The sequence below is a fragment of the Acanthochromis polyacanthus genome, chromosome 21 (assembly GCF_021347895.1).
Source record: "Acanthochromis polyacanthus isolate Apoly-LR-REF ecotype Palm Island chromosome 21, KAUST_Apoly_ChrSc, whole genome shotgun sequence".
NCBI lineage: Eukaryota > Metazoa > Chordata > Actinopteri > Pomacentridae > Acanthochromis > Acanthochromis polyacanthus.
In genome coordinates, this window is record NC_067133.1 from 10,783,814 (window position 1) to 10,795,214 (window position 11,401).

An 11,401-nucleotide genomic window follows, 5' to 3' on the forward strand; every position below is an offset into this window, starting at 1 on the left:
GCCAGACATCTGGCCGCAGCGGCGGCCGCAGCGGCGGCCGCAAACGCCAATGGACAGCTTAAATCGTCATGAATCCGCCAGTATAAACCACTTTCAGATGTGATCCGGCCACCGCTGCCGCCGGATGCCCGGCGGCTGCAATGGCGGCCGCGGCAGCGGCCGCAAACGCCGATGGACAGCTTAGATCGTCATGAATCCGCCAAATTTGCATAGGAATTTAAAGAATGTCCGGCGGCCGCAAACACCGATTGACAGCTTAGATCGTCATGAATCCGCTGGTATAAACCACTTTCAGATGTGATTACCACAGCAGGTTTCACTCGTGGTGAGCGGCACGAAAAACATGACGACATCGTGTTGGTGCGCACGAAACCGAAACAAAAACTGACGTGACAGTTTCACGAATCCCCGTGAGACCGTGTTGGAAAAACAGGCTGAAAGTGGGTAGACAGCAATTTTTTACCAAAAAATCTGTGCGTAATATATCAAGAAAATATATCCCCTGATTACTTTAAAATATTGCTATTTTTTGCATTTTTTTTCTGGCAAATCAGAGAGAAAAAAATAATGTATTATCCACCTTTTAATTGTATAAAATAAAACCGGTGGGTCATTCCCTATGAAATCAACCAATTTTAACACAACTTCCCACCTGACCCTCTCAGATTTTTCTAAGTTTTTACATACATTTAGTACATTATATATGATGGGAAAATCCAAAATGTGAATGCTTTGTCATTAGTTTCAAAGTTAGAGCCATTTGAAGTAGGTAGGGGTACCCTAAAATTGCGGCCAAAATTAAGACTTGAAATTTTCGACCATTTTCAGACTTCTATAACTTCTGAACAACAAAAGATAGAGATCTGAAATTTTCAGAATCATTAACTGAATTTCACATGATGTCTCTTATTTTTTGATGCCACCTATCCCACATGCTGATATGCTGAGCTTTGAATCTGAAGGTCGGACAGATATTTTAGATTTTTAGCTGTTCATAGTTCATGCATTATATACCATAGGACTTTAATTTTATACAGATCCAATCCTTAGATAGCCAAATTATACCACATAAAATTTCTAATGGATATGATGATTAATTTTTGTGTAATGGGTGGCCAAATGTAGCAGTTTAGAAGTTCATGATGGATAAAATCGCAACTTTGTCATTCTCTGTAACATGCAATTATAAATATAAAGTAAATATTTTGACATTTCTACGGAGCCCCCGAGGGGACATCCTTCCTGTTTGTGTTATATCCCTTCCTGTTGTACTTTTTCTCCTCCGCGTTTGTATTTTATTCCTTCGCGTTTGTGTTTTTTTCCTTCGCGTTGTACTTTCTCTCCTCCACGTTTGTGTTTTATCCCTCCGCGTTTATTTTTTAAGGAACACTTTTGTCATTTTTGCCCTCCGCCTTTATTTTTTAAGGAACACTTTTGTCATTTTTGCCCTCCGCCTTTATTTTTTTAAGGAACACTTTTGTCATTTTTGCTGTTGACAAGTTGTTTTTCAAAGTCGAACTCCGCGTTCAAAGTCGAACTCCGCGTTCAAAGTCGAACTCCGTCTTGGGCCCGAGCAGTGTCACTCAGTCAGTCTGTTGAGCGTGCAGCAGGGGAGTCAGAGGACGGATTCCTACGGTACTACTTCCTGTCCAAACTTAGTTTGGAGGTTTGCTTTGCCTGGCACACCGGCTGATCATCACCTTGGGACATTACACGCCAAACGGTAAATAATTATTTTAATGAATACCACTGTGCTTCGTCTATTGTTCTGAACTCTGCTGATCTCAAGTCACATTAGCCCTTTCTGTATTTATCGCAGTTGGACTGCTTCGGTTTGCACGCTGGCATGAAGCTAAAAGGAGCGCTCGTTTTTGTCAACGTTTCTACTGACCAAACCGCGACTGTTTCTCTGAATGTATAAAAAGCGCACCGTCCCGCGCGCGGTCCCACTGAACAAAACGAGCGCTCCTTTTAGCTTCATGCTGAGAGAAAGTACAACGCGAAGGAAAAAAAACACAAACGCGAAGGAATAAAATACAAACGCGGAGGAGAAAAAGTACAACAGGAAGGGATATAACACAAACAGGAAGGATGTCCCCTCGGGGGCTCCGTACATTTCTGAGGACTATAGGTCACTGTGAAATGATTCTGAAAATTTCAGATCTCTATCTTTTGTTGTTCAGAAGTTATAGAAGTCTGAAAATGGTCAAATTTCAAATCTTAATTTTGGCCACAATTTTAGGGTACCCCCTACCTACTTCAAATGGCTATAACTTTGAAACTAATGACAATAAAGCATTCAAATTTTGGATTTTCCCATCATATATAATGTACTAAATGTATGTAAAAACTTAGAAAAATCTGAGAGGGTTGGGTGGGGACCACTGGCTGAAATGATATGGAATGACCCTGTTGCCAAGAGATTTCTGTCACCTTCAGTCCCATAGTTTTCATTTGCAGTAATCACAGGTTGGAGTGTGGGAAAAATAATTACCATCAGGCCTTGTATTGTCCTGTTCCACTTTGTCATCACATCTCATTCATAGTGCTGCCACTAATAAGAAAGGGCAGGAATGAGTGCAGATAGGTTTTGTTTCTACCTCTAAGCTGTGTCTAACATGCTGCGGAGATGAAAGCAGAGTGGATAATAAAAAGGTGTGCATGTAGAAGGAACAATGCAGAGAATGATGTGCTGCATTTCTTCTGCAGTTTACAATGACGCCGGTGATGGGAAGCCACAACGTATAAGAGGAGGATAATTAGAGATTATCTGACATCACGCTGCATGTCGCTGAGCAGGGCGACATATTTTGCTGACATGCTGCTGACATATTTTGTCAGAGGTGTCAAATATGCAGAGAAGAAAGATTACAATGCAGACGGATGACGAGAGAAAGCGGCTGAGCTCTTGTGTCAGTCGTCCTTCTTTTGTTTTTGTCATGCTTATGGTTGATCTGACAGGTTTTTTTAAAGGTTGAGGCAGCAAGATTACAGGTTTCTGAATCACAGAGCTACAAGTCTGAAGCCTCTTGAGTTTGATTCTAAATCGTGAGACTTCACAGCAGTGAGGTTTTTTATATAGAACTTGCACAGCCAATAAATTTTATCCTGTTCAGTAATAGCCTCTTGTGCAACCAAGCCCCATGGATACCATAAAGGCTCCAGCAGTAAATCTGCCAAGCATCGTCCATGGATTCATAGTAGTGCAGTTTTCTTTAAAAATATGGAAACTACTAAGCGTTATCTACCACTACATTATGTACAATACAAGTTCACAAGCCCAAAATGATGCGTACAAATGCCTAAATTTTGATTTAAAGAAGATTTATACATCACCAGTAGGTTTCTTCTGCTAGAAATGACATTAAACAAGTTATTAAAGGCGATAAAACATTGTGTTAGAGAAGCTTTTTATGGTTTTTACTAAAAATATCATATTCCACTACTATCCATACCCTTTGCAATTGTCACAAATGTTTGAGCAAATGCAGCGTCCGTCCCATTCCAAATTCTCCTGGTGCTCTCTAGCATGTTCTAAGGCATTTTAAGACACTTTAAATTGAGAACAGCTGATGTAGTGGTTTCTAGTTCGTTACTAGTCGATTTCAAGTGATGACCAAAGCCAAATGGTGTTCTGAGTTTGCCGAGTCCATCTATGAGAGAAAGTTTTGCATTGTGGCTCCTCACAAGATTCTTAAAAGCTATAAAAATCAAATCCAAATGTTTACAAGTGCCAGTGGCCAAGCTTCATCAAAAAGTACAAGGAGTTCTATCTTGTGAAAAATCTCAAAAAGTTGGTAGGAAGCCTCAAATTTTCGCTCTTATTTTTCATCATGTCTGTGCATGAAAGAGACATCTGACTCCCTCGAAAGGAGCTTCAGCAGCTGAGATGGTAGAAACTGTTCATGCAACAACTGCTGCCTTGGCAAGAATGGTAGAAAACAAGAAGCATCCTTGGATCAGCACCATCGTGATGAATCCGAGCAGTTCTGGTACATGTCGAATGCTGACCAAAGAGGATTTTTAATTCTCCATGATGGATACGCAAAAGCTCAACTGGACAAAGAAGTCACCAGTTCTGTGGTCAGATGAGATGAAAATGTTCGGAGGCAAACATTTGGACACTCATTCGACCCCAAGAAGACCATCCTCACAGGAATGTGATGCTTTGGAAGAGTTTTTTTTTTAATCGATGGGCCAGACTGTCATGGAGGAATCAGATAATAGGATCCAAGTGCAGTCAGATGGCAGGCAGGTTGTGCCGAAAAGAAATTTTAATCATGCAAGCTTTCTTAGAGTAGGTCTGGAGCAAACACAAGATGGATAGAGAATCCAGGGAAAACACAAAGTCCATAGCTGAGGAAAATAATCCATTAAGATGTAAATGCACAAACATGAGGCAGAAATCGGCCAGGGAACACAGACAGGTGAACATGAGGTATACGAACAGATGGTAAACAAAGTAGGTTTAACAGGCAAATGGGCAAAAGAGGAGGAAGAGGCAAAACAATTTATACAAACAGAACTAACTGGGGAAACAAGATAGAGGTGAAGCGAGTGAGGGCAAACAAAAGAGGAGAGAAAACCGACAAAAGGAGGATGTAAACAACGAGAGACGCACACAGAGTGGGATATTTTCAAACTAAAACGAAAAGTAAACTAAGAACTAAATGAAAGACATGATACAGACAACCTTGGCAAAGTGAACTTCATCACGAAAGAGATAGTGGAGGAAAACATCAGGCAGTCCTTGGGAAGCACTGGACCTTCCAACATGATAATGATCTAAAACAAACTGTCAAAAAGTGAAGAAATGTTCACCAGAAAACAAAAACATGTTGACCTCCAGACCTGAATTCCATCAAATCTGTGGAGGAAATGAAGACCAGAGTGAAGGCAAAGAAGCCTTCTAACACCAACTTCATGGAAGATAATCACCAAATCCAGGTGGAGACATGCAGAAAGCTTGTTAGCAGTTATAAGAACTGTGTGATGTGATGGCAAATAAAGGCTTTGAAAAGGAGTATGAACAATTCATATGCTAAAAAACCCCCAGGAATAATTAAAATCTATAAATACCATCTCTAACACAATCTTTTTCTGTCTTTTGTCACCTGCTGATGTCATTTCTAGTCAGAATAAACCTACTTGTCATGTAAAAATTCACTGTAAGTACAAATGTAGCATGAATATAAATAGTTTTAGCCTGAACTGTTGGTAATTTTTCATGCTGTTACCATTCTGTGATAGCTAAAATATTTAATAACAAATATGAATCTGCAATGGCTTTCCATTAAAGTGTCCTTTCTGCCTGGTTTTGAATCTACTAGTCTGGCTTCTCTTAATCATTGTAATAAAACTGCAAACAGTGTAAAGATCTTGCTTAGATTCAAACAATTTGTAAGAAACAATGACATTACCTCAACTAGTTACGAGTCCTAAATCTTATGTAATCTAATTTGTCTCAAAGCTTAAATACAGTCTCATTAGCAATAGACTCATGTTATAATAGGAAAAAAAAATGCTTATTTGTGCCAATTTCATACATGGAAGTTCAAAGTATTTGTTGGTAGAAAACAGTTAGTTTTAGCTTAATGCCAAATTAGTGCTAAAAGCTAAAATACTGCCTTTGTGAGAGTGTTTTCAGGAGTAAAATGGGAGATGCAGTCGGAGCCTTTTCTGTTTTTTGCATACTAGTATAATGAAACACAATCCTTCTGTTTCTGAAGTCCCCAATTCCAAACAACAGTTTGGAACAACAAACAGTTTATGGCACGAATCCTGTGTGGAAGCTGTAAAACACACTGTTTTATGTGCTGATTCACTGGAGTCTCACACTGAGGCTGGCAGCAGCACTGAGCGTCGTTGGGATGAGCTGTAAAAATCAACAGATATGTTCAGCCGTCTTTAGAAATGCTCACCGATCATCATGAACACGTCTGAACGAAGTCTAAGGCCAATAAAGAGCCGTCCGTCAGTCTACGGTAAAATAATTTGAAGTTTTCGTCTTTGTCTACAGGGAGCCTCTTAGTTCTAGCTGTATGGGTTTGATGACATTTTTCAGAATCTATATATGGTTTTGAATCCACATAAAAAAATTCCACTCTTTTCAAATTGTTTATAGATTTTGTTGACTGTTGACTTGAATATCCTGCTATGACTGGGTTACTGAGGCACCATATTTTTATGTAAACGTAGTGTTTTTGAATAGTCATTTTTAAAATTTCCTGTTATTTCCCAGATTTTAACTGTTTTGTTAAACTACAGTTATCTAGTAAATTCACATGAGAAAATGTATTGTATGTAATGTATATATTAATCTGTATTTTTTAAAAATGGGAATCTGTTCTTTTACTCCATTTGACAGATTTTTTTTTCATGCCTTCAAATCAACATTATTTGAAAGAAAGTTGATGTATATTAGAGACTGAAAAATGGTAAATAATTTTTTGAAGTCTTATTTGTATTCCCTGTTTTGTTTGTTTACAAATAAAGTAGTAAAATCATTGAAAAAAGTATTTATTTATATGATAACTGTATGAAAAAAAAAAAGTCAAAACTGTAAAAACGGCCACATAAAAATCAGTGTTTATATAAATGGTGATTCATTCTTTAACCATAAAAATTAACTAAATTTACTGTTTAAGTCACTAAAAAAATCTGTGACATGCATGTTTTCCCTGTTTTGGAAAATTACAGATAATGTCTTGTGAAATCATTGAAAAAGTATTAATTTACACGTTAAAGGTAAGAAAACAAGCCAAAACTACCAAAATAGTATTTCATTCTTTTACATTTTACCACACAAATATTCTTTTACTTTAAGTCATAGGAAAATGTTATCTTGCACATTTTCCCTGTGTTGCTAAATTATAGATAACTTCCTGTAAAATTACAGAAAAATTGCTTATTTTACATGTTGACTGTTAAGTAAAAGATTTTTCTACAAGCACAAATGATTGTTGCACCGAATACAGTTTAAAACTTCTCAGTTCTGCCTAAAACACATGTTCTTTCTTTAACATCCTCCTTTTGAGTAAACTCCTTCATAAATTGTATTTTTTTTTCTCTTGCTTCACTCTTGTAACTACTGTTGCTGAATTCACATCTTCTTTTCTTTTTAATGATGCATGTGATGTCAGAAAGAGCCAAATGAAGGATTAGAAAAAAAAAACCTGAATAGGAGATTTGTCAGAGCTTAACCAATTCAGGTGTTTCACCAGCCAAACAGGGATAATGGCAAACACTTGTCTTCTTAAAGGTTGCGTACGTGATTGCTCCCCCGATCAGAAAGGTTGTTCCAGACGCCGCTGGATGATCTGACAAGCGCATCATCTGAGGCATGCTGAGACCTTTTAGCTGCGATGTTTGTGGAAAAACACAAACGCTCTCAGCAGTCGCATCCCATCGAATCTGTCGCATGTTTACCAAGTGGAGAGCCCACTTCTGAGGGGGCCGGCGTGATTTAATTAAACTGCCAGTGTGAAAATGTTGGTGGGTCCTCCAACAGGTGAATGTAGAGGCTGGGAGACGAGCAGATGTTCAGAGTCGTCCTTTTGTGAGGAAGGTGCTGCTGTGTTTGGCTGCTTCTGAAACACTGTGATGGAGATTAGGTGCAAGCTGTGCGGCCGGTGTTTTGTGGGTCGAGCGGGCAGGTTTTACATATCAAAGACGAGGAAACAGAGTGAACATCAGGTGTGTCGATTTGAGATTCAGGAGGTTGAGGGAGCCCCAGCGAGGACAGATTTATTGAGCAGGAGTGGTTCGAGCAAAGCGAGCCTCTTTATCACCAAATTAGGAGCTGTTCTTTATCTCGGTTTAGACACCTTGCTGGCGATACATCCCGACCCCTAACGAAGGAGTTGTGTGAACAGAGATTTAAATCACACATTGTAGTCTTTTCCTCAAAGAAGAAGGTTCTTTGGTAAGATGGGACCAAAATGGAACTTTTTGACCATCAGAGTGGACACTTTGGAGGTCATCAAACATTACACATCATCACAAATACACAATCCCCACCCTGAAGCGTAGTGGTGGCAGCATCATGATGTGAGGCATGGTGGTGGCAGCATCATGATGTGAAGCATGGTGGTGGCAGCATCATGATGTGAAGCGTAGTGGTGGCAGCATCATGATGTGAAGCGTAGTGGTGGCAGCATCATGATGTGAGGCATGGTGATGGCAGCATCATGATGTGAGGCATGGTGATGGCAGCATCATGATGTGAGGCATGGTGATGGCAGCATCATGATGTGAGGCATGGTGATGGCAGCATCATGATGTGAGGCATGGTGATGGCAGCATCATGATGTGAGGCATGGTGATGGCAGTATCATGATGTGAAGCGTAGTGGTGGCAGTATCATGATGTGAAGCGTAGTGGTGGCAGTATCATGATGTGAGGCATGGTGGTGGCAGCATCATGATGTGAAGCGTAGTGGTGGCAGCATCATGATGTGAGGCATGGTGATGGCAGCATCATGATGTGAAGCATGGTGGTGGCAGCATCATGATGTGAAGCGTAGTGGTGGCAGCATCATGATGTGAGGCATGGTGATGGCAGCATCATGATGTGAAGCATGGTGGTGGCAGCATCATGATGTGAAGCGTAGTGGTGGCAGCATCATGATGTGAGGCATGGTGGTGGCAGCATCATGATGTGAAGCATGGTGGTGGCAGCATCATGATGTGAAGCGTGGTGGTGGCAGCATCATGATGTGAGGCATGGTGATGGCAGCATCATGATGTGAAGCGTAGTGGTGGCAGCATCATGATGTGAGGCATGGTGATGGCAGCATCATGATGTGAAGCATGGTGATGGCAGCATCATGATGTGAGGCATGGTGATGGCAGCATCATGATGTGAGGCATGGTGATGGCAGCATCATGATGTGAGGCATGGTGATGGCAGCATCATGATGTGAGGCATGGTGATGGCAGCATCATGATGTGAGGCATGGTGATGGCAGCATCATGATGTGAGGCATGGCGATGGCAGCATCATGATGTGAGGCATGGCGGTGGCAGCATCATGATGTGAAGCGTAGTGGTGGCAGCATCGTGATGTGAAGCGTAGTGGTGGCAGCATCGTGATGTGAAGCGTAGTGGTGGCAGCATCGTGATGTGAAGCGTAGTGGTGGCAGCATCGTGATGTGAAGCGTAGTGGTGGCAGCATAGTGATGTGAAGCGTAGTGGTGGCAGCATAATGATGTGAAGCGTAGTGGTGGCAGCATAATGATATGAGGCATGGCGGTGGCGGCATCATGAGGCATGGCGGCATCATGAGGCATGGCGGCATCATGAGGCATGGCGGCATCATGAGGCATGGCGGCATCATGAGGCATGGCGGTGGCGGCATCATGAGGCATGGCGGTGGCGGCATCATGAGGCGTGGCGGTGGCGGCATCATGAGGCATGGCGGTGGCGGCATCATGAGGCGTGGCGATGGCAGCATCATGATGTGAAGCGTGGCGATGGCAGCATCATGATGTGAGGCGTGGCGGTGGCAGCATCATGATGTGAGGCGTGGCGGTGGCAGCATCATGATGTGAGGCGTGGCGGTGGCAGCATCATGATGTGAGGCGTGGCGGTGGCAGCATCATGATGTGAGGCGTGGCGGTGGCAGCATCATGATGTGAGGCGTGGCGGTGGCAGCATCATGATGTGAGGCGTGGCGGTGGCAGCATCATGATGTGAGGCGTGGCGGTGGCAGCATCATGATGTGAGGCGTGGCGGTGGCAGCATCATGATGTGAGGCGTGGCGGTGGCAGCATCATGATGTGAGGCGTGGCGGTGACAGCATCATGATGTGAGGCGTGGCGATGGCAGCATCATGATGTCAGGCGTGGCGGTGGCAGCATCATGATGTCAGGCGTGGCGGTGGCAGCATCATGATGTGAGGCGTGGCGGTGGCAGCATCATGATGTGAGGCGTGGCGGTGGCAGCATCATGATGTGAGGCGTGGCGGTGGCAGCATCATGATGTGAGGCGTGGCGGTGACAGCATCATGATGTGAGGCGTGGCGGTGGCAGCATCATGATGTGAGGCGTGGCGGTGGCAGCATCATGATGTGAGGCGTGGCGGTGGCAGCATCATGATGTGAGGCGTGGCGGTGGCAGCATCATGATGTGAGGCGTGGCGGTGGCAGCATCATGATGTGAGGCGTGGCGGTGGCAGCATCATGATGTGAGGCGTGGCGGTGGCAGCATCATGATGTGAGGCGTGGCGGTGACAGCATCATGATGTGAGGCGTGGCGATGGCAGCATCATGATGTCAGGCGTGGCGGTGGCAGCATCATGATGTGAGGCGTGGCGGTGGCAGCATCATGATGTGAGGCGTGGCGGTGGCAGCATCATGATGTGAGGCGTGGCGGTGGCAGCATCATGATGTGAGGCGTGGCGGTGGCAGCATCATGATGTGAGGCGTGGCGGTGGCAGCATCATGATGTGAGGTGTGGCGGTGGCAGCATCATGATGTGAGGCGTGGCGGTGGCAGCATCATGATGTGAAGCGTGGTGGTGGCAGCATCATGAGGCATGGCGGCATCATGATGTGAGGCGTGGCGGTGGCAGCATCATGATGTGAGGCGTGGCGGTGGCAGCATCATGATGTGAGGCGTGGCGGTGGCAGCATCATGATGTGAGGCGTGGCGGTGGCAGCATCATGATGTGAGGCGTGGCGGTGGCAGCATCATGATGTGAGGCGTGGCAGTGGCAGCATCATGATGTGAGGCGTGGCGGTGGCAGCATCATGTTGTGAGGCATGGCGGTGGCAGCAGCATTATGCAGCAAAGTATAGGGGAATCCTGGAGGACAACAGGATGCTGTCTTGCAGACCTGACACAGTCTGCAAGACAGCAGCCACTTGGAGAAGATTTGTTTTTCATCAGTGAACCGAAATGAACAGCCAAATCTACACAGAAATGGTTTAAAGACAACAAGGTGAATGTTCTGCAGCAACCCAATCAGAGCTCAGGCCTCAATCTAATCAAGAATTTCCTGCTATATTTGGCAAGAGCTGTTATCTCTCAACAAAGAAGAATGAGGTAAAATTGCGGTGTCCAGATGCACAGACCTTTGAGACCTATTCACACTGACTAAATGCTGTACCTGGGACCAAAGGTAGATCTACTAAATGGTTATTTTCCATTTTATATGCTTGAAAAGTAGACATTTGCTTTGACAAGCCTTTTTTTCGGTAAACTCTTGTCAAAAAAGTTCATTGACTTGACTTTAAAATGCAATTAAACAGTAAAACTTTTATATTCACTGTACATGTCTACAAACAGCCATAGACATCCATATGATTCATAGACAGAACTTAAAACATACGATGCAAATAAACTAAATGAATGCAGAGAGTGTTATATATGAGTTTGCAATATGTCAGCATCCCAGCTAAGG